Source organism: Felis catus, chromosome D3, assembly GCF_018350175.1.
Source record: "Felis catus isolate Fca126 chromosome D3, F.catus_Fca126_mat1.0, whole genome shotgun sequence".
Lineage (NCBI taxonomy): Eukaryota > Metazoa > Chordata > Mammalia > Carnivora > Felidae > Felis > Felis catus.
The window spans coordinates 80,185,009-80,207,625 of NC_058379.1; the positions used below are offsets into that span (position 1 = coordinate 80,185,009).

General features: G+C 48.6%; 3 long non-coding RNA genes across 5 annotated transcripts; 1 reads left to right on the top strand and 2 right to left on the bottom strand.

Annotated features, from left to right (window-relative positions):
- Positions 1 to 45: 45 nt before the first annotated feature.
- On the top strand, positions 46 to 6,084 carry LOC109493494. Its single transcript, XR_002737378.2, has 3 exons — positions 46 to 418; positions 5,114 to 5,213; positions 5,778 to 6,084. It is a non-coding gene; the product is annotated as an uncharacterized LOC109493494 (long non-coding RNA).
- Positions 5,246 to 7,686, bottom strand: LOC111557342. The gene is made up of 2 exons (XR_006587578.1): positions 7,164 to 7,686; positions 5,246 to 6,709 (listed from the first exon to the last, which is right to left on the bottom strand). It is a non-coding gene; the product is annotated as an uncharacterized LOC111557342 (long non-coding RNA).
- A 2,637-nt stretch (positions 7,687 to 10,323) lies between these two features.
- LOC109493492 lies at positions 10,324 to 18,255 on the bottom strand. 3 transcript variants are annotated; one of them, XR_002737374.2, is made up of 4 exons: positions 17,126 to 18,255; positions 16,589 to 16,737; positions 11,049 to 15,445; positions 10,324 to 10,702 (listed from the first exon to the last, which is right to left on the bottom strand). It is a non-coding gene; the product is annotated as an uncharacterized LOC109493492 (long non-coding RNA). The 3 variants fall into 3 exon arrangements; XR_006587577.1 differs by having other exon boundaries at positions 10,331 to 10,702; positions 15,313 to 15,441; positions 17,126 to 17,710; XR_002147770.3 differs by having other exon boundaries at positions 10,332 to 10,702; positions 15,313 to 15,445; positions 17,126 to 17,708.
- Positions 18,256 to 22,617: the final 4,362 nt, after the last annotated feature.

The following is a 22,617-nucleotide window of genomic DNA, read 5'->3' on the forward strand; positions in this document are numbered from 1 at the left end:
AAATAGATTTCTAATCTTATCAAATTAACAGTATGTGATGTCAGGGTCTTGTCTGGTGTTGCATTCATAGCCTCCGGTAACAGGTCTGGATGCGTGGGAACGTGGGAACTCGAGAAAACAACCCCCAGCCGCTCTGAGGACTCCCTGCCTCCGTGCTCCCTCCCCACCCTTGAAGCCAGGGTTGGTCTTGTGGTTTCCGCCTGCTGTTGTCCCTTCCTATTTCTCATGGGTTGAATGTGTCCCCAGAAAGATATGTCAAAGTCCTAACCGCCAGTACCTGTGAATGTGACCTTCTCAGGAAATAGCATCTTTGCAAGATAGAATCAAGATGGGAGTTGACTCCGAAGGAGGCTGAGCCCCTAATCCAATTGACTGGTGTCTTTATAAGAAGAGAGAAGAAACACACACAGAGTAGCAGGTGAGGACCCCGGCACGCTCAGGGAGGACAGGGTGGGAGGACACCATGTAATGCTGGAGGGAGAGGCTCACGCGTCTTGCCTACAAGCTAAGGAAGGCCAGGGATGGCCGGAAACACCAGAAGCTGGAAGGGAGGCACAGAGCCTTCCCTCGTACCTTCAGAGAGAGGATCGCCCTGCTGACACCTGGATCCTGGACTTTCAGCCTCCAGGACCGGGAGAGGATACATTTCTGTTGCTTTAAGTTATCAGTTTGTGGTACTTCATTAAGGCAGCCCCAGGACACAAATAGACTATTCCTCCCAGAAGGTCTAGGGTGGCTGGGTGGTGGGAGTTTATCTGAGCAGTTTTTAATTCCCTGAAATTCTAACCCTATAAAATTATAGCAGGCTGCCTTTAAAGGAGGGGGGCAAGAGGGGACTAAAATCGTTTGTGTTCAGAACACATTGGGCAACAGGTGATGCAGAAAGAAATTGAACATGCAGAACCTCGTACAATGTCAGCCACTGGAGGGGTGGGGGGCAGACGGGGATCTTCCTCTCTCCAGGGCTGGGAGCCAGCTTCTGAAGCCTGGGATGCCAGCTGGTCTGCCTGTTTTCGTGAGGACAACATTGATTTAATCTGCCCGTGCCTGATCTTACACGGAAATTTCCAGGACATTTGCGTTGTCCTCTCTTCTCCTTCCCCACCACTTTCCAGCAGCCAGGGACTCCATCCCAGTGTAAGAGATCCACTCTGCCCCCTCCCAGTCAAGAGGAAATGGAACTCAAGTTGGTAGGCTTTGAACTAGCCTTGCTCGATTAACATACACCCTGCTTACCTCCATGATATGTGAACTCGGCTTATTTGGACTGAGGAAATGCCCAATCATCCCATTGACACAGAGCCTAAAATAAGAAGCAAATGCCAGACTCCTTACGCAAAAGGGACTCCCCTGGCACCATAAAGCTTGTAATGGAAAACAAGTCCGCTAGATGGAGCTCTACCGAAGGTTGAGCCTTGACCTCGTGTTCAGTATCGGCGGTTATGGGAGCAATGCCAGAATGAATGAGAGGATCTCAAGCAGGACTACCTGCGACCTGGGACAAACTTAGAAGAGGATTTTACTCATCCTTAACGTTTGACGTAACCTTCAGATTAGGCAGAATTCTGGCTGCTTCCCTCATTAATAGTCTCACCTGTGAGCAGGTTCCTTCTACCTCCCCACCCTGGAAGGGCTCAGGATCCACACACAAGCAAACCACAAGGTCAGATGGAAATAAGTCAAAGGAGGTTCTCGGGGCCCAGGGGCTTAATACAGGAGGCAACTCCCAGCCAGGTTAGCCTGGTGCCTGGCATGGAGGGGTGGGGTGGACAGAGAAGGCTTCGCCAGCATCTCATCAGTGGATGCCATCTGGCCCTTGCTGGACTGAAGGGACGCTCTGGGCCTGTTAACAACCTTCCAGGACACTCTAAGTGATGGGATGGATTGACAGGACAGGGTTGAGTGCATTTCTAGTTGGACAAGATAAAGGACCTGAACGGGCTTCTCCCATAAAGATCATTGTAAGTATTTTAACATTGGCAGTTCTGCTGGGCATCAGGTAAAAACAAAGGGGACTAAATAAAGAGTAGTAAAGCTCTGAGAAGAGCTCTCTGGATGCCACCACCATGTACCTTGAAAGGGGCCTCCCCTTTGCATTAGCCATGGAAGACTTTTCTTCCATATATATATATATATATATATATATATATATATATATATATATATATATATATAAAATGAATCAGTGATTCATCACTTACATTCAACACCCAGGGCTCATACCAACAAGTGCCCTCCTTAATGCCCGTCACCCATTTAACCCATTCCCCCCACCCACCTCCTCCTATAGCAACCCTCAGTTTGTTCTCTGGATTTAAGAGTCTCTTATGGTTTGCCTCCCTCTCTGTTTTTTATCTTATTTTTCCTTCCCTTCCCTTATGTTCATTTGTTCTTTTTCTTAAAATTCCACATGTGAGCGAAATCATATGTTTATCTTTCTCTGACTGACTTATTTCACTTAGCATAATACCTTCTACTTCCATCCACACTGTTGCAAATGGCAAGATTTCATTCTTTTTCATCACCAAGTAATATTTCATTACACACACACACACACACACACACACACACACACACCACATCTTCTTTATCCACTCATCAGTCAATGGGTATTTGGGCTCTTTTCATAATTTGACTATTGTTGATAGCGCTGCTATAAACATTGGGGTACATGTGCCCCTTTGAATCAGCATTTTTTTATCCTTTGGATTAGTACCTAGTAGTACAATTGCTGGGTCCTAGGGTAGTTCTATTTTTAGTTTTTCGAGGAACCTCCATACCGTCTTCCAGAGTGGCTGAACCAGCTTGCATTCCCACCAACAATGCAAAAGAGACCCTCTTTCTCCGCATCCTCACCAACATCTGTTGTTGCCTGAGTTGTTCATGTCAGCCCTTCTGACAGGTGGGAGGTGGTCCCTCATTGTGGTTTTGATTTGCATTTCCCTGATGATGAGAGATGTTGAGTATCTTTTCATGTAAGACTTTGCTTTTTCAAAGTGACAAAGCGTCCTTTGAATACCAGCTTCATGACATCCTCCTCATCCTCAATTTCCCCCACTGTGAGTTGGCAAGAATAGTTCTTTCCTTGTGGTATCGTGATAAGGTTTGGAAATAAAACCTGGAACTTTCTAGCAAAGGGGCTGGCATATAGCGCGTCCTCAATAAATAACTTTCTCTTCTCTTCCTGCTGCACTTCTCAGAACTTAGGAGCAGAGGGGCCCTAGAAACACAAGAGGTTGATGTAATGATTACGGATGAATCACCAAAGCAAAGCTGCGGAATACCTTGGCACAGATTTTTACCATAGGCGCAGCTACAGCAAGTTCCACTCTACCTCGCCAGCGTCGGTGCTGATTATTGGGTTATGACAGTGGGGAGGCGAGGGCGGGGCTCCCTGCTGTCTCCCAGTTTGCCAGCTGAACGGATCTAAGGACGGACCCAAAAAGTCAAAGCCAGGTGTGCTGACCTCCCCCAGATAATCGGCACAGGTGCCTCAGCAGCAGCTGCACATTCTGAGCTGTCCCCGGGACATTGTGCAACAGACGAATCGGATTTAGGGTGCCTTCCCTTTCTTCTCCCATATGCCTTTCTTTCCTCGCCCATCAGAGTTACAGTCCCCCGTCTTTCTGCCTTTTTGTCCTCCGTCAAAACTTCACCTCAGGGAAAAAATTGATTACCAGCAACTTTAAGTCAACAGACATTCGTGGACTGCTCTCTCTCTCTCCCTAGACAGGAGTTTTCCTCATTTATTCACCACCGAGAAGGTGGTGCAAATGTTTTGGAAGGCAGGGATCTTCTGGGGTCCCTGAGATCACCCCCCAGGGCACCTCTGCTCGTCCCTCTCTCCAGGCTGCTGGAGGCACGGTGCATTTGCAAAGGCGTCCTCGGTAGCAGGTGGAGGTTTGTAATCGTTGGGTACCAGCTACTGGAGTTCCTGAAAAATGGCAGCAAACATCCATAAACAAACATCAGAGATGAGATACAAAACGCTTGGCATTTGGCAATATTTTTAAAACAGCGTTTACCAATGTCTTGCCTCTTTGCCAATTGTCAAAGTTGCCAAGTATCTCTGCAAAACTTGGCCTGGCCCCCTCCTCTCAAATTGTGACCTTGGCTCAAGGAAAACATGATGTGAGTTCAAGCAAGCCAAATGTATACTTGCGTTTGCCAAAACATCCTGATTTTGTTCTACTCCTTTGTCAAACGCGTAAGGAAAGGGTGGCCTTAGGATGTGGGATAGATGCCTGGCTTTGACAGCCGGGAGGCCAAAACAGGGGTGGCCAGCGTGGAACTCCCTTAGCCAGCATTCTGGGCTCCCTCTTCCGCAGAAGGAGCTGTTAATCAATCTCAGCCTTTGTTCCCATGGGGCAGGGACAAAGCCTCACAATCCTTCCCAATGCGAGTGCTTGAGAGTGGGCGCTGAGCTGAAAAGTCTCGTTAGAGTTTAACGTGGGCGCCCCGTGGGAAGGTCAGAGCCATCTACCAGTTGTGAAGTCCTTTAAGCCACCTACCAACTGCAGGGTAGGTGTTTCAAAAGAGGCAACGGGTTGCCCCTAAAATTCCTCCCGACTCCACTGTTGGGTGATGCCTAAAATTCTGTCACTAGACCATCCATCCCTAGAGTCCTTAACCTTAATGCCTACAGGGCAGACCCTGTGCTAAGCGCTATGTTTACAGGAAGCAAGACCTTTGCTTTCTGCACGTATCACACAGCCTCAGGTGGGTAGGGTTTGAGAAGGAGCCAGGGGGAGCATGGGAGGCAGAGGATTTAATCCCTGAGGGAGAAGAGAACAGAAGGAAGGCTGCAGGGCTAAAGATTTCCCTCCCTGTCCTACCTCGGGCTGGCCTTCGGTTAACACAAGAGAACGTGAGTAGAAGCTGACATTTCCCCCCAGAATCATCCAATGCCCGTATCCAACAGGATTCGGGCAACTCTCCCTTTGGGCCGAACAGAAGCAGGTGCAAATATCTGCTGTGTGATCAAGCCACTGGAAAAATGTTAAGTATCTGTGCTGGTGCTGTTGTTACAAAATTACATATTGTTGTTTTCTCCTTGTTATTACAAAACTATATATTGTTACTCCCTCTGAAAGAGTGAGTGTTACCTTTACAGGACAGAAACTCCCAGAATGCTATGCCTGCTCCGGCACTGGGCCTCCCGTATTTCAAACCTAGAGTGGATTCTTTTTAACAACTCCTGTACCATTCACACAGTAAGTTGAATAATATCACGAATTTAAAGAAATTCGGCAGGGAACGAAATTTTTCTTTTATCGCACTTCACATACATAATCATGGAAGTTAAATAAATTAATGAATAATCAGTAAATAAATAATAGGACATTACCAAAAAAGGGGAGGGGAGTAAAGACGTCTTTTTTTTTTTTTTTAAGGAAAGGGAGATCTCTTGCCTACATGTCGGTAACAAATAGAACATTACAGTTTTTGTCTTTGAGACGTGTCTACGCATTTGACAATGATTTCATCAAAATCGATCCTGAATTGTCCCCTTCAATAGGCACATAGCCAGATTTGCCAATGTGTCACATAGTTCATCGGGGAATATGTTTCGCTCCTTTTAATTGCTAAAGTTTTCTCTCCTTTTAAAAATTGAAGTGTAGCTGACATACGCTGAAGTTTTCCCTATAACAAGAGGCATCTAAGTCGAGAAGGAAAGCCTTAAACATAAAGATAAATTTGGCAGATACCCATCCCATGTCACAGCAAATTCCAGAAAGGGCAATACAGTTCACATCTTTGTTTCTTCGTTTCTTCAGGACCAGTTCTAGCAGCTCTCAAGTGTCTTCACCGTGGACAAACTTTCACCAAACGCCGGCAAATGTATCACAAATTTCTATTGTATTTGGGTCTCAAGTTTTACACGTGCAAAACCCAGAGAAAGCATCCAAAAGACGGCAAATAGGGACTTGCCTGAGCCGTTGTGTTCTTGTCCAGTTCCTAGAGAAAGTGATTCGGGCTTCAAACACTGCCCTTTGAATTTCATCAGGCAATCTAAGACTGGCACCTTTGGTCATTTCTCCTAACGTTTCTTCCCTAAATTTGATTCTTTTATCTATTTCCTCACTTTGTTGTTGTTGTTGCTTTGCAGAAGTAATTGTCCTCGCCACAGTTTGTTTGCACTGACCTCAAGGAATCATTTTAAAGTGTTGTGTGCCTTGTTCAAGGTGGATTCTGCCAGTTTGCAAATATTTTTGTATCAACTTCTTGTCTGGGTCTTCAAGGCTCCCATTGTTTCCTTCTCAAAAGCTATTTGGCAACAAAGGCGTGGCAAGTGAACTTCCAAGTGGAATACAGCGTTTTTTAAAAGGATAAAGAATAAGAATGTGCTAATTTAGGCTTAAGGACATAGTGCTAAACTCAACAGTAAGCACGGTTGTCTAGAACCTGGACCAACGAAAGATTATTCAGGGCAGAATGTTGGATCGGTAACGTTACTTAAGATTTGCCAGTGCAAGGTTATAGTGAAAAACAGACCAACTTTCAGATGGCTTTGCTAACGGCTTTAAATTCTCTGCAGACAATGACCCCTTCGTCTTATTCCTGCACCAGGCAGAGCCCTCCCACTGCCCACCTTTTAACCCACAACCTTTATGTAGAAGAGTCACCGCCTCCGCGCTGGGGTTCGGATCTCAGGCACATCCCCTTCTGCTGTCACAACCCCACAACTTCTTGCTGTCACACTGGTTTCCTTATAGAGGATTAAACAGATGTACTTATTTTTTTAAATACAGTTTATTTATTTTGAGAGACAGAGAGTGCGGGAGGGGCAGAGAAGGAGGGAGAGAAGGAATCCCAAGCAGGTGCTCCACAGTCAACGTGGAGCCCGATGCGGGGCTTGAATTCAGGAACCTGAGCTGAAATCGAGAGCTGGATGCTTAACTGACTGAGCCACCCAGGCGCCCCTAAACAGATGTAAAAACCGAAATCCCACAGGTTGATTTTTCTCCCGTTCAAGCTGCAACCCCTTGCCTGGGAAGGGACCCAAGGATATCAGAGTCCAGCCCCCACTCCTCTAGGGTCAAGGCCAGCTGTTCGCAGGGAATACGGGGTTCCTTCTGGGCCTTCCCTCCCGCTCCCTGTACATCCTCCTCTTCCTGGCATCTGCAAAGTGGGGTTCTTGTCTCTTTCCAACCACGAATTACCTTTGGGATCCTGGAACAATGACTTTTCTTCCTGCTTCCTCACAAGCAGACTTTCAACTGAGTCATTTGTAAGCCTCCTTCTAATGTCCCCAGGCGCTGGCTGTGAGGTCAGCTGACTTTGGCCGCCCATCCAGGGCTCCTGCACATGATGCCAGTGCAGTGAAAGGTCAGCTCCTGGCGCCCCCTCTCTCACACTGTTCCCTGTGCCCCATCCCCGGGGCACCGCGGACCCTTCAGACTGTCACGTTTCCTTGTTTGGCATTTTCTGAACCGTTGGGCTCTGGAGACTTCCTGATGTCTTTCTGTAACGGTCAGAGCGGGATTTCCTGGGCAAAATGTTTCCTCTGCAAACATTCTTGTTTGTCGTGGCACTGCCCTCAGAATGTGCAGGAAGGATTTCTAAAGGACAACTCCAGGGACGCCTGGGTGGCTCAGTCAGTTAAGCATCTGACTCTTGGCTTTGGCTCAGCTCATGATCTCGTGATCGGTGAGTTCAAGCCTCACATCTAGTTCTGTGCTGACAATGGAGAGTCTGCTTGGGATTCATTCTCTCCTCCTCCCCCTCCTCCCCCTCCCCCTCCCCCTCCTCCCCTCCTCCCCCTCCCCCTCCCCCTCCCCTTCCTCCTCCTCCCCTCCTCCTCCTCCTCCTCCCCCTCCCCCTCCTCTTCCTCTTCTTCCTCCTCCCCCTCCTCCTCCTCCCCTCCTCCTCCTCCTCCCCTCTCTCTCCCCCTCCTCCTCCCCTCCCCCTCCTCCCCTCCTCCCTCTCCCTCTCCCCCTCCTCCCCTTCCTCCTCCTCCCCTCCTCCTCCTCCTCCCCCTCTCTCTCCCCCTCCTCCTCCCCTGTCCCTCCTCCCCTCCTCCCCCTCCCTCTCCCCTCCTCCTCTTCCTCCTCCCCCTCCTCCTCCTCTTCTTCCTCCTCCCCTCCTCCTCCTCCTCCTCCCCCTCCTCTTCCTCTTCTTCCTCCTCCCCCTCCCCCTCCTCCTCCCCCCCTCCCCCTCCTCCTCCCCCTCTTCCCCCTCCCTCTCCCCCTCTTCCCCCTCCCTCTCCCCCCTCCTCCCCCCTCCTCCTCCTCCTCCCCCTCTCTCTCCCCCTCCTCCTCCCCCCCCCTCCTCCCCCTCCTCCCCCTCCCTCTCCCCCCTCCTCCCCCCTCCTCCTCCTCCTCCCCCTCTCTCTCCCCCTCCTCCCCTCCCTCTCCCCCCTCCTCCCCCCTCCTCCTCCTCCTCCCCTCTCTTTTCCCCTCCTCCTCCCCTCCCCCTCCTCCCCTTCCCTCTCCGCCTCCTCCTCTTCCTCCTCCCCCTCCTCCCCCTCCTCTTCCTCTTCCTCCTCCTCTCTCTCTCCCTCTCAAAATAAATAAACTTAAAAACAATAAAAAATAAAAGACAACCCAGCCTGTACATGCCACGCACCAACCAGCGGTGGAAGATAGGGAGGGAATGGTTATTCCCATTTTACAGATGGGGCCCTTGAGTTCTTGAGGCTTGAAATGCACCGCCATGGTGGCGCACGCAGCAGAACGAGGACTAAAACACTCCCACCCCCGATGTCTTCGTTACTCCTCCAAACCCACTCCAAAGAGCTGAGCTCAGGCTTGGCCCACGCCCAGTCATCCCAGCGATACAACCGCTACCCAGCATGCACTCGGCTGCAGAGTATGAACAGATCCCGTGCCTTGCCTCTAAGAATTTATGTTTCAAAAATCACAAGATTTGCTCAGTGAGCATGAAGATGTCTGTAGAAATAGAAAAGAGGAGTGAGAATATAGCAATCGCTTATTTTTATGCCTTCATATGTTTTTCTATCAGGGCATAAAAATCTCTTACCTCTATCCGGCAACAACATATTTAGGAAACGGTCCCCCCGAAAGCTGTAGACCAGGGATGACAAATGTGTGACATGTGCCCTCGTAGTCCCTGGGGACCTTTGTGGTAGATGGTCCCCCCCCCCATCATGGCTCTCTTCCCACTTAGCACAGATGCGGCCTCAGAATCCTTCCTAACACAGCCTGCTGCTTACATAATTGACACACGATTTCGAACAGTGGGCCAACCTGGGATTTGTTGTCCTGTTACACATCTGAGGCTCATTATTCTAGAAAACGTAAAAAGAGTGAAATTTGGGTGGTCTGCCCTTCCAGTGGGCTGCTGCTTGGTATGTTTTCTTTTTTCTACCCCTCCCCCCACACCTTTCCCCAGCCCCCAGACAAAGTGCTCAGGGCAGCCGATGGCCAGGCGCTGGGTAACCATGGTTCGAAACAGAAGAAGTTCCACACCTGAGACACGTAAAACGTTTGTCGAGTGACATCGGTTTACAACGTAAATGATTCCTTTGCAAGGCACACCTTCCCACCCACCCCTTGCAGACTTCCTGGAACAGGTGTTCTTTGTAAAAGACCCCACCCCCCACCCACCCACCCACCCACCAGCCAGATGATTCTAATGTTCCCCACCCCCCTAAGAACTGGAGCTTGAGAAATTGTCCTTCAGAGATATTTGCCATGTCTCAGAGGATTGAGTCTCATTGAAGAGTGAGTCAAATTGCTTGGAAATTGTTTGCCGGGAAACTCAGCCGTAGGAATACGTGGTGAGGGAGGTATGTTGAGCACCAGCTGTGTTCTTTATCCCCTTGCCTGGCATCCACTCCCCCACTGTCAACATTAGTGACTTCCAGGACTAGGAACGTATAAGGAGCCTCAACCCCTGTGCTGGGTTGAATAACGTTTCCCCCAAATTTCACGTCCACTCGGAACTTCAGGATGTCGTGAAGGGTAGGGTTGAGGTGAGAACATACAAGATTCGGATGGACCCTGAATTCAACGAGCGTGTCCTTAAAAGAGAGACACGCAGAAGAAGACCATGTGACTACAGAAGGCGATTGCGGTAATGCGTTACAAGCCAGGAAAAGGCACGGATAGTGAGCAACCACCAGCAGCCAGGCACAGGCACGGAAGGATTCTCCCCTAGAACCTTCAGAGGGAGTGTGGACCTGCCAGCGGCTTGATTTGGACTTCTGGCCTCTAAAACTGTGAGAAAATGCATTCCTGTTACTTCTTTTTAAAAAATGTTTATTTATTTAGAGAGACAGAGACAGGGGATCTGAAGCAGGCTCATGTGCTGACAGCAGAGAGCCCGATGCGGGGCTCGAACTCACAAACCGTGAGATCACAACCTGAGCCAAAGTCGGACACTTAACTGACTGAGCCACCCGGGTGCCCCCGCCATTTCTGTTATTTTAAGGCGCCAGTTTGTGGTAATTTGTTACGGCAGCCCTAGGAAACGAATACACCTTCCAAATGATAAATCTCCCAATTCTTTAAAAACATTTTTTAATGTTTATTTATTTTTGAGAGAGAGAGAGCAAGCAGGGGAGGGGCGGGGGAGGCACAGAATCCGAAGCAGGCTCCAGGCTCTGAGGTGTCAGCACAGAGCCCGAGGTGGGGCTCGAACTCAGGAATTGCGTGACGGTGACCGGAGGCAAAGTCAGCTGCTTAACTGATGGAGCCACCCACGTGCCCAGCTCCCAATTCTTTACTTAGGCTCTGCTCTGAGGAGAAAGGAAACACAGGCCAAGATATCACACCTTGGGTGTAAATCTCCCTGTACCGCAAATGGGGAACCTGAGGCACAGTCTTGCCCCCAAAGCAGCGATGGGCTTTGTGGCTGGCAGGAGGTCAGTGGTTGTGCGCGAGCCGAGAGGCCACAGCGGCCCCGTGGGCTCAGCGGCCCAGCAAACGGAGGTAACCCTGTGGGCTACTGGGTGTCAGAAACAGGGTCTTAAAAATGCAAAACGTGAGACCCTCTGTGAGCGATGGCTGCAGACCGTGGGAAGAGCGGGGGTGGGGACCTCGGCCGGACAGGTCTGTAACGGGTTCTATCACCAGACACCTGACCTCCTCGCGTGATCCCTGGTTGTGGAGACACCGTCCATCGGGCCGCCCTGCCTGAGAAAACGGCTTTAACAATCAGCTGCTCAGAAGAGAATACGAAAGTATTTCTCTTTCTCTTGTTTGATGTTTTTCAATTCACTGTTCTTTGAGAGCTCCTAGATGCAGCTCTTCTTTTTTTTTTTTATTACGTTTCTGTATTTTTGAGAGGCAGAGAGAGACAGAGCATGAGTGGGGGGAGGGGCAGAGAGAGAGAGGAAGATAGAGAACCCGAAGCAGGCTCCAGGCTCCGAGCTGTCAGCACAGAGCCCGACGCGGGGCTCGAACCCATGAACCGTGAGATCATGACCTGAGCTGAGGTCGGATGCTTTAACCGACTGAGCCCCCCAGGCTCCCCCGAGAACCGCTCGATTCTAAGCTCGGGCTCCCAGCTGGCGGGGGCTGATCCCTGAAAACTTGAGGAAGGGAGGGATCAACAGAAGCAAATGAAAAGGAGGACAGAGCATCTGCCAGCAGTGTCTTTGCATCCCTTGGGCCTTCGGTGTGTTGCCCTTTCCCTCTACCTTCTTCCCCGGGACAAAGCTCACTTGTGCCCTGCTCATCTGCCTCTTGACTCCTCTTATCTCGCTAAGGATGACTCGGAGGCACTGCTGGGCCAGGGAAGTTCTGCGGACTGGCGTGGTAGCCATTGGACGTCTGTAGCAATAACACGCAGCTAGAGGAAGGCCTTTGTGCACCAGGAGAAAAGGCAGTGAGACCTTTGGCTGTGGGTTTCCAAGAAAGGCAGCGGCTATTTCATGCCGCACAAAGGGCTGGCTGGCCCAGATAGATAGAAACCTTGGGACTGCGCACATCTCCTTCCTGGTAGCCTCCCCTGCCTAGCCCCGTGACAGAAGGAGCTACCCAGAAGCACAGAACACGGCTGAAACATTACTGCCTTCAGACGGGTTCTAGGAAGGGCCATTTTGTATTCTCTAGATGTGCACCAAACCTATGCTTTGTTTTCACCATTCCTGAACCATATCTTGATAAATTAGAGTGATCTGGGGGGATGTATTCCAAATAGAGGTTAGTTCCTCCCCACCCCCACACCCCATCCCGGGCATCACGTTTCCCAGGATGCTGTAGAAATTCAGTGATGCAGAAGCATGGTACCTTTTAAAGGTCGGAAGAGGCCCAGGAAAACTGCCATACTGCAGGGTGGGGAAGAGGGGTCAGTAGCCTCTGGGGTGTATGGGCGAAGTGATCCTGACCTGCTCTTGACCTACACCCAGATCTTCTACAAACTATTAATTCCTAAGTGGCTCTCAGCTGCAAAGTCATCCCTCCCTGGGGCTCTAGTTAGCTCACCGGCAGGATGGGCAGGGAGTCCTCTGTGATCACCCAGGTCCCATCTCTTCCTAATATTTCCTAATCTTGAAACCCATTTAGCACTCAGGTTACCCTCAGATGCCCAGTGGTCCTCTTGGATGGCTCGGACTCCTCCCAGCCCTGAAAAGCTTGCAAATGAAAAAGCGGAGAACTTGTAGCTCGCTGGTCTCCCCTTCCCAGCTAGCAAGCTTGCAGAACAGCCCCCCTTCCTGAGGAGTGGGGAAAATGAATCCGTTAGAAATAAGAGGGCGACAGCTCAGGGGCATCTTCAGGAGGGCTGTTAGAGAAAATGAGGCCTGTGGATTTCCTCCCCATAAGTTGTCACAAAGTTGTAGACGCAGACTAATGATCGTGTTGTCCACTACGTTGACTGCATCAACTGCAGCTGGGAAGGGGCGGGGAGAGAAAACTAGTACGGTCAGCTTCCAATTATGCTACGGTAACTGTTTAAACTTTATTGAGTAAATAATTATCTCTGGGAATTTAACAAGAAACAAAACACAGCATAACACCCATTAGTCATCTGTTAGAGGTCAAGGCTTAACTATATATTTAACACGTGTTTTTTTGGTTTGTTTTTTGGGTTTTGGTGGTGGTGGTTGTTGTTTTAATTCAGCACCCTGGTTCAGCGTAAGACATGAGCTAATCAAACCTCCAGGGGGTAAATGACTAGTTCTTCGGATAAATTGGGTTTTTGTTTTCATCTCTTCTTAGAATCTTTAGGGTTTGTAATTTATTTTGAACCAAAGGCAAGAAGAGAATAGAATATGCAGGTGTCTTGAGGTGACCCATGTGAGAACCAGGTGTGGGGGGTGGGTAGGGCAAGTCAGGTGGGTTCTCCACGGGTCCAGTGCACAAGGACCCAGAGAGGTGCGTGAATGTCGCTTCGAACAAGAAGGGAGGTATACAGCAGAGGTTTGGACACGCTGATTGGTCTTTTAAAAAGAGTAGTTAGTGAGCCCTCTTATAATAACTGTGCTGGGCTCGAAACAAAGGCTCCATGGACAATAATGGCAGATTCAGTGTTGTGATAAAATGGAGAGATGGGAATCTTTTTCCTTTTGATCGTAAGAAGTCAAATCAAGGCTTATGTGCATGGCTGGTGTTGATTGACTCTGCCGTCGATTCAGAGGACGGCTCTCTCTGACTGAGAAATGAAGGAATGGGTCATCATCTGGGGCCCTGGCCTCTGAGGTAAGGTTTCCTACTCTTGGTCACGGTTACATCTGGATTCTCTTCCCACCCGGGGCACATTTAGGGAGTTGAAATTGCCATGGCCAGAAATGCGGGCGGTTATGGTGACTTGGGGCTAAACAGTAGAGCTCTGTCCTGACCCAGTGCGGGGTGGGGGCTGTGGAGACTGGAGGGAGGTGCCAGAGAATTCAGAGGTAGGACCCCCTGGCGAGATGGAACACTATGTATGCTCGTGCTTTGAACAGGTTCAGATACAGCTGAGCCATTTGCTAGTGACGGGACAAGAACTTTCATGAAAAGGTTGGGCTACCTGTGGATTTCCTCATCTTAAGGACACCACTCCCTGAAGAACCCTTTTGGTTTGCAACTAAGCCTAATTCCTTGCGGGGAAAGAAGAAAAAGTTACAGAGTTTGTGCTTCCCTTCATCTTTGTTGGCTAAGCCATCTGGTTCTAGTTTGAGTCTCCAGGGAGTGTGTGCTGATTGGCCTGGGTGCTACTCTAGGTGCCCCTTCCCTGGCCAGCGCACCTGTCCCCCAACTGCCTGGAGCTGTTTCTCTGGAGAGCTGGCCTGGCACACGGAGCCTGCCTTGCTTGGGGGGTATCCCCTACGCCCGCAAGCACCCTGCCCCATGCAGGAAGCACCCTGTGACTGACGAGCCCCTAGGGGCCAATGACAGGAGGACATCAACATGGGACAACTCTGCCTTGCAGTTCGTGTTCCAGAGCTTTCTTCAGGTCGAGTGACCTTAGGTCTCAATAATTCCCCAGAGAGTTTTGTGCTCTTAGGGGTCATGGGGGCCTTCTAGCCACAATCCTGCATTTAGGAGCAGAGGCCCGCTCCTCTCGCTGGTGAGTGTGGTGCTTAAGATTTACTCCAGCTGTGTCCGGAGACTGGTTTCTGTCCCCCTTAACTAGCTAACCCCGGCGTGCAGCTTTGTAGGGGAACGGCATGGGAGCCAGCTGAGGCCGCCGACTCCGGGAAAACAGCCCGGTCTCCCAGAAAAGAGACCAAGGCCAAAGCTTAAGGCAGTAATAACAACTTTGATTTATAATGAGAACTATTTGTACATAATTACTGAAATATTGGTTGCACATTCGGCAGGGTGCTGAAATTAAAGACGAACCAAATCTGGCGACAGCAGCGAAAGAATCTTCTTGCAAACGGTTGCCACTTAGCCCTTTCCTACAATAATCTGGTGGGATTGTATAGGGTGCAGTTCAATTTATTGAGCATTGCCTTCAATGATGACGGCGCCTCGTTGTGCTTGAGGGGTTCCCGGTTGAAGGCAGAAAACAGTTACCATGATGCAATGTCAGTTCTATGTAGGGCAGAGTGAGAGGTAGGAACAAGGATGGGGGTACAAATAAATCTGGTGGAAGGGATCAGGGAAAAGATCAAAGGTGGGCCAAAGGGAGGAACAGACTCCGGACACGAGAGAAGACCCGTCAGATAAGCCAGCACGGAAGGAGCTTTAGGGATTGCTCTCAAGCCACATTTTACAGCTAAATTCAAATATAAATTCATAACCATTAACTTCATATGGGCCTTTGAAGTGTGATTGCTGCCTGGTATATGCGCTCTTATTCTGCAAACTTCCCAGGACCTGCCTCCCATTACCTCTTAGACGCCCCCCCGCCGGCCCCCCACTTTTCCACCCACACTGACCTCTGCTAAGGAAGTCAAACACAGCCGGTGCACCCTACCTCTGAGCCGCGGTATTTGCTGTTCTCTTTGTCCGCAGTGGTCTTCCCCTTCAATATTCTCATGGGTTGCTCCTTCCTCCTTTTCAAATCTTTACCCACATGTCTCGGCGAGGTGTTTTTCTGTCCTTCCTGTCTAAAATACGGCTCTGCTCACACCCAGTATTCTCTATTCTCCTTCCCTGAGTTATGTTCTCAAAATATCATGCTCTGTATTTTACTGACTTGTTATAATCTATTCTGTAACCTATGTGTGCGCAGCGACTCTCGTCTGTTTTGTCCGCTGCTGTGGTCCCCCAGCCTCGAATGGTAGCTGACTTGTGGCAGATATTAAATACATATTTGTTCAAGGAATAAAGTGACCTCCTCAGCTATATTCTAATTTGCTGTTTCACCCACTCAACACAGTGCATTTTTTTTTAACTTTCACATTTCTATTTTTCATTTTTTCACATTGACTTAAAAAAAAAATTCTCCCCCCCCAATCCTCCTGGTCATTTTTTTTAAAATTTTTTTTTTTAACGTTTATTTATTTTTGAGACCGAGAGAGACAGAGCATGAACAGGGGAGGGGCAGAGAGAGAGGGAGACACAGAATCCGAAGCAGGCTCCAGGCTCTGAGCTGTCAGCACAGAGCCCGACGCAGGGCTCGAACTCACGGAGCGCGAGATCATGACCTGAGCCGAAGTCGTCCGCTTAACCGACTGAGCCACCCAGGTGCCCCGGTCATTTTTTTTTTTTTTTTATAGTTTCTTATGGCTTGCCTATCTTTATGGTTTTTCTTTCTTTCAGTCTTTACATACTGGACACATTGTCACTTTATATATTTTTGCATCTGCTCATTTCGTTACCTAAAGGAAGGAGGTTGCGTTCCGTGACTCATAATTTCTACTGATTCTCACTCCTGGTGGCCTGTTTGCTTGTAGGTTTCAGGATCTTTGATTGGTTGATCCTAACGTGGGGGAAATCCTGAGGGCCCAAGATGGGGCTGCTTTGATCCCGAGAGGATGTGAGTCTGCTTCTACTGAGGGCGGGGACCCCGTCTGAGTGTAATGCAGGAGTCTCCATTTCTCCTCCCCATCACCTTTGGCTGCTGGCCTGTTCCTCCCCTCGTCATTGCGTCATTACCATCATTACCGCCACCCCTGGCCTTGGAGCTCAAGGCAGTCCCGCCTCCCGCACTCCCTTGTTCCCCAATGTTCCTACTCTAGATCCCTCTCGCTTCCCCTCCCCCCCTCACTTAACAGGATCCCAACAATGCCATAAAGAGCCCGTTTTACACAGGATTCGTTGTGCAGCATACGATACTGCTAGACGCAATCCAGGATTTCCTTCTGCTCCCATGCACGTCTGCATAATTATAGACTCTTGTTTGCCAAAGGCGGGCCGGAGCGGTCTCATGACTCTTGCTGTCTCTCAAGCAGGGCACCTGGGAAACAGTGACCCCTCTGTAAGTCCTGATTTGCCGGTTAATAGGTAAGCACCCAGGGGGCCTGGGTGGTGCAGTCGGTTAAGCGTCCGACTTCAGCCAGGTCACGATCTCGCGGTCCGCGAGTTCGAGCCCCGCGTCGGGCTCTGGGCTGATGGCTCAAAGCCTGGAGCCTGTTTCCGATTCTGTGTCTCCCTCTCTCTCTGCCCCTCCCCCGTTCATGCTCTGTCTCTCTCTGTCCCAAAAATAAATAAACGTTGAAAAAAAAAATTAAAAAAAAAATAGGTAAGCACCCAATCAGGCAAATTAACATGCTTCACAGCTACCCCCCTTTAAGCGCATGCTCTAGTTCCGCGCAGTAAGGCCGTTCCTAATGATCCACACTCACGTTCTGGAGAGAGCTTCCCTGCGTTCGCTCCCGAGGATTACTGCAGTGTTGCTGGTACGATTTTCGCCCACTGCCACCTCCAAACCTGTTGCCAACTGTGGTTTGGAGCGGCTGGGCCGGCATCCCGGAGGCCTGTTTGTTTGTCCTAGTATTCATTACTACTTGGCTCGCGCCCCATCTGCCAGTGCAGAGTTATTTATATCGAATCGGAGAAGTCCTGGTGAGCTTCCCCGTGTAAGTCACATCCTCAGAATGTCTTGCATCCCCGAGGACTTGGCACGTGGGATCCTCGCAGGAAACCCCTCCCTGCTGACCCAGGGGGAAACTCCTGGTCTCCCTGGGAAGTGGCAGCTGGTCCAGCCATCTGCTTGGCTGATAAGGCCTTTGCATCTCGGTCAAGAGCGCTGGCCCACAAAACCTGCAGTGGAACTTGCCCAAAGAGGTGGTGACAGCTGAGTCACAGAGGATAGCATTGAAACTGCAGTCCTGGGGGATGGAGAGTGCCTCCCAGGAGTGGAGCCAGGGTGCTGAGTCATGCCCCTCAGCCCCGCATTACATGCTGTGTGTCAAGGCTTCCAGAAGAAGGGGACGCTGGCTGCAGGTCACCAATGCTCCCAAGCCCCCCGGGGGCCTGTTCTGTGAGCTCTGCAGGTCTGAGAGTGAGCGGTGCCTCCCCCTTTGATGACTAACTGTGGTCAATGTCACATTCTAGCTGTAATTCATCAGCTCTCATGTTTTCAACCAGCACAAACCTCACTGCAGCCAGCGTTTCACTGTGAGACACAGGATAGAGCCAAGTGAAGGTCTAACTCAATTAACAGATTAACATGAGTCCACAGGCGCAGATCTCTACAGACATCTGATCAGCCCTGAAAGAAATCAGGCTGGGGGTGGAAACGGTCCAATGATCATTTTAAATGAAACAGAACAAAGCACCGGTCCGCCAAATCCACACTTCCATGGGCGTTTGTAGCAAGCAGTATCAGAGGCATGATGTGGGGGGAAGGAGCCCGTGAGAAAACGTATGGCCTGGCAAAATGTTGTGCTGAAAGTGAATTTTCGAATGGAATGTATTTATTTACAAGTGTGCCACGCGCTATCAAATCGCGGTGTGGGGAATCTGCGCCTAAGAAGCCTGCCCCATCCTATAGCTTCTGGAAAGGAGTTTCTGCCAGGGGAATATCAACATTGCACCACCAGGCCTCTGTTGAAATTGACTGGGCGCAGGGAGGTGGCCTAGTGTGGGTGGTAAGTTTCAAAACAGTTTTGAAACACCCACGGTGCTTGGCATCCTGGGTTCTGTGGTAGGCAGAGTCACACTGGTGCTGTTTACACATCCACGGAAGGTTATTCTGATTCTACTAGGATAAAAAGACCATTTCCAGTTCCAGAAGAGCAAAACCAGCTGTTTCTGGATTCATCTCTTTTTCTCTTAAATGTAGCCTGTTGTCACAGACTGTTGTCATTGGTTAAATTTTTCCCTTTGCGCTGAAAGATTCCTTTGTCATTCTCTGAAGGTTAGTCAGAATAAATATTACAATTTGGACTTTAAGCTTAGGACAAGCAGATATTAACTGTTCTGTCACTTTTGTTTCTGGAGAAAGGCAAACAGATTGTGGTTTGTAGAAATTCTGCAAAGTTTGACGGTGTTTGATAGAGAAGCTGTTCTTAGGGGTTAGCAGTCGATTCCAAAGAGAAAACGATATACGTAATTAACATTACCCCCTTTTGTTCATTTGTGAACATTTAAAAATATTTTTTAATGTTTGTTCATTTTTGAGAGAGCGAGTGTGAGCAGGGGAGGGGCAGAGAGAGAGGGAGACACAGAATCCAAAGCAGGCTCCGGGCTCTGAGCTGTCAGCACAGAGCCCGACGCGGGGCTCGAACTCACGCACTGCAAGATCGTGACCTGAACCGAAGTCAGATGCTTAACCAACTGAGCAACCCAGGCGCCCCATTTGTGAACATTTTAAGAGATTTTTTTTTCATTTGATTTTTATCGTGGGATATAAAAATATCAGGAATAAAAACAAAAACCTTTGAAATTTGATTGTTGTATCTGTTTCTCTCCTGTTCCCAAACCTTCAACACCCTGCCCCCCTCTTAATTAATGACAATTGATCTCATTTCACCCAAAAAATAGAAGACTTCAGCAAAGAACTCCTAAGGTACCACATCCCTCCATCTCTCGTCTCCCTACATCTGTCCCATTTACTTCATCTTCTCTGGATTCTGTCCTTCATCCCAATACAAAGTATCCCCTCCCCTCCCACTATTCAAAACTGCTCCTATGACTATTTGCTCTCTTTTTGGCCCTGGGTCCCTCCTGTGAGCACACGGATTTGCTGTCATATTCCCCATCTTTAAAAACAAAAAACAAAAAACCATGGACCCCACATGCCCTGTAGCTATATCCTCATTACTCTGCCTTCCTTTACAGGAGCTTCTCTATATGGGGCTATTTCCACCACCTTTCCTTCCATTTTCTCCAGAATGCACTCAGGTTGGCCTTTTGTTCTCACTACAACAGTGAAATGTCTTTGGACAAGTCACAAGTCACCACCATGGTTTCCAGTGTTAGAGTCAGTGGTGCTGTCCAGTGTCTGGGTTGGGGAAGGTGTCCCCGTCAGCCCAGTTCTGTGGAATGCTTGGGGATAGCCTCCCTGCTTCCGAAACCCTTGTCCAAGCCTGGTTCTCTGACTCTTTCAGCATTGACGGCACTCTTTCAATAAATTCCGCTTCAATTTAAATTAGCTAAGAGCTGGATTTTGATGCCTGTAGTAAAGACTGCTGAACCAGTTCGTCAGAGGAGCTAGACTGATTCGGTTCTCCAGAGTCATTCCTAAAGTACAGCAATCTGGGAGGTTTGCCTGGGCTCCTCACCCAGGGGAGAAGGCTGGGGGGTGCGCGGGCGGGGGGAGTTGTTGTGATTCCACCTGCTGATGGCTAAACAATGGCCTATCACCACCACCCAGATGCATCGGCCACTTCTCCCAATGCTGCCCCTGGGTCATGGCTTTCCCTCTTTCAGGGTTCATCCTGATAGTCATTCTGTTCAAATTTGTCCATTCAAAAATGAGGTGAACAACCTAAAAAGCAAAATAAGCAAACAATATGAACACGCAGGGCTTCACAGAGGCAGCACCAACAGCCAATAAACACAACCGAAAATGCTAAAAGTAGTAATTGAGGACATGCGAGTTACAGTCTATCAGAATAACAAGACTTTATTTTTTTTAAATTTTTTTTTTCAACGTTTATTTATTTTTGGGACAGAGAGAGACAGAGCATGAACGGGGGAGGGGCAGAGAGAGGGAGACACAGAATCGGAAACAGGCTCCAGGCTCTGAGCCATCAGCCCAGAGCCCGACGCGGGGCTCGAACTCACGGACCGCGAGATCGTGACCTGGCTGAAGTCGGATGCTTAACCGACTTCGCCACCCAGGCGCCCCAGAATAATAAGACTTTAAACCAGTACTACTGAACTGATGAGATTGTAGACAGCGGGCGCTTGAAGACACGGCTGTCTTGAAGAGCAAATGAACAATATCTACAAAAGTGAATGCTGTGCAGACCTTTTGGCCACAGCTATAGAGAAAGCCAGAGGAAGATGCCCAAGGTTGTGTACAAGATTATATGCGGCAACGTCGTTTTTAATAATGGAAAACCAGAAACCGCCTAAACCTTCACCATTAGAGATCGGATGAATAAGTGGCATTTACATACGAAGGAGTATTAAACAACAGAAATGAATGAACCCGAACTCATGTTCAACATGAGTAAGTTTCATGGACAGTTTGTGGAACAAAAGCAAATTGCAGCAAGAAGCATTCAGTATCCTTATAAAAGTTCAAAGCAATGTGAGAAGGGAGGCTATATTTTGCTTAGGGATACATGCCTGTGTAGCAAAGTTTAAGGCAATGCATGGGAATGATAAACACTAAATCATGAATCATTGCTGTTTCTGGGTGTAGGGGCACAAAGGTGGAAAGAGGAGAATGTAATGAGCAAAAGTCTCACTCTGTTCATTATGTTTTAGGTAATAAGCTGGGTTGTGGTTGTACCTTCTTAAAGTAGCTAAACTCTTTCATAGTAAACGCTTCGTGAAACAGAGGGATTAGGAAAGAGGGTTTGCCAGAGAGGTTTTCCCAGGTCCCTTGAGGACAGCTGTGGGTCCTGCAAACACTGGTTTTTTTCTAGAAGTGGCGTCGGGATCCATCTAAGCACTGATTTGGCCAGCATTTCCTCCAGCATCACCCGGTTTCCTGGTTCATGAAATAATGGTTCTGTTGATGTTAAATATCTGCCTCTTGCAGCATTTGTCACATGATCTGTTGAGGGGAAATGTGAGCCACTAACAATCATCTTGGTTCACTTCATCTCCTCCTTTCCCATCTCCTTGTTATGAATGGGTTTATTTAGGGAGAAAACCAACAGGTAACTGATTTCTGCCAATGCTTTCTTCTCTCTGACCTCTTGGTCTTGTGCTGACTAGCCTTCTACAGAAGCAGTGGGGGAAAAAAATAACCAAAGCATTTGAGTAAAAGAGGAGGGTGCTGCCACTGTGGGCTTATCAACGTCCTTGTGTCATAACAACAATGATAGGAATGTCCTCTCCATATCCCCTCCACAGCAGGACAACGGCCTTTTACTCCACAAAGAACTGTCCACCAATACGTTGGGCAGTTGTAATATCATGGAAAACAACACTAGGATGTGCAAGGGACACGGGTACAAATGCCCTGGAAATAAATTGGCAGTGTTTATCAAGTTCCTTTCAAATGCTCATGCCCTTTAACTCAGAAATCCCATTTTTTGGGGGGCGCCTGGGTGGCTCAGTCAGTTAAGCGTCTGACTCTTGGTTTCAGCTCAGGTCATGATCTCACAATTCATGAGTTCCAGCCCCCTGTCAGGCTCCAAGCTCACAGCATACAACACAGAGCCTGCTTGGGGTTCTCTCTCTACCCCTCCCCTGTGTGCACATGGTCTCTCTCTCTCTCTCTCTCTTTAAACAAACAAACAAACTTAAAAAAAAGAGCAGATTGACCCTCTCTCAAATGCCAAAGATTTAAAAAAAAAATCCCATTTTTTGAATACTACACAAAGGAAATCATCAAATGTTATCAAGTATTTATGCCCCCAAATTACCAAACCTAAAGTTCCCAAACAAGGGACAGTTAACAAAATTGTAGAAAATCCTAACAATGTACAATGAAGAAGCCACTGAATGTGATGTGTATAAGAGACAATCATAATAGCACTTTAATTGGAAGAAGTAGAATATGAAAATGTAATCTACAATATCAACTCTATTCTATGAACTGACCACCATCTATCTGTCTAATCAGAAATAAAATATATAGGAATATTAGCAGTAATGCTCTCTGGGTTAAAAAAAGGGGGGGGATTATATATATAGCAATTAAAAAACAGACTTTTCTGAGTTTTCCGAAGTTTTCTACAATGACTATGTATTCCTTTAAGAATGAGGG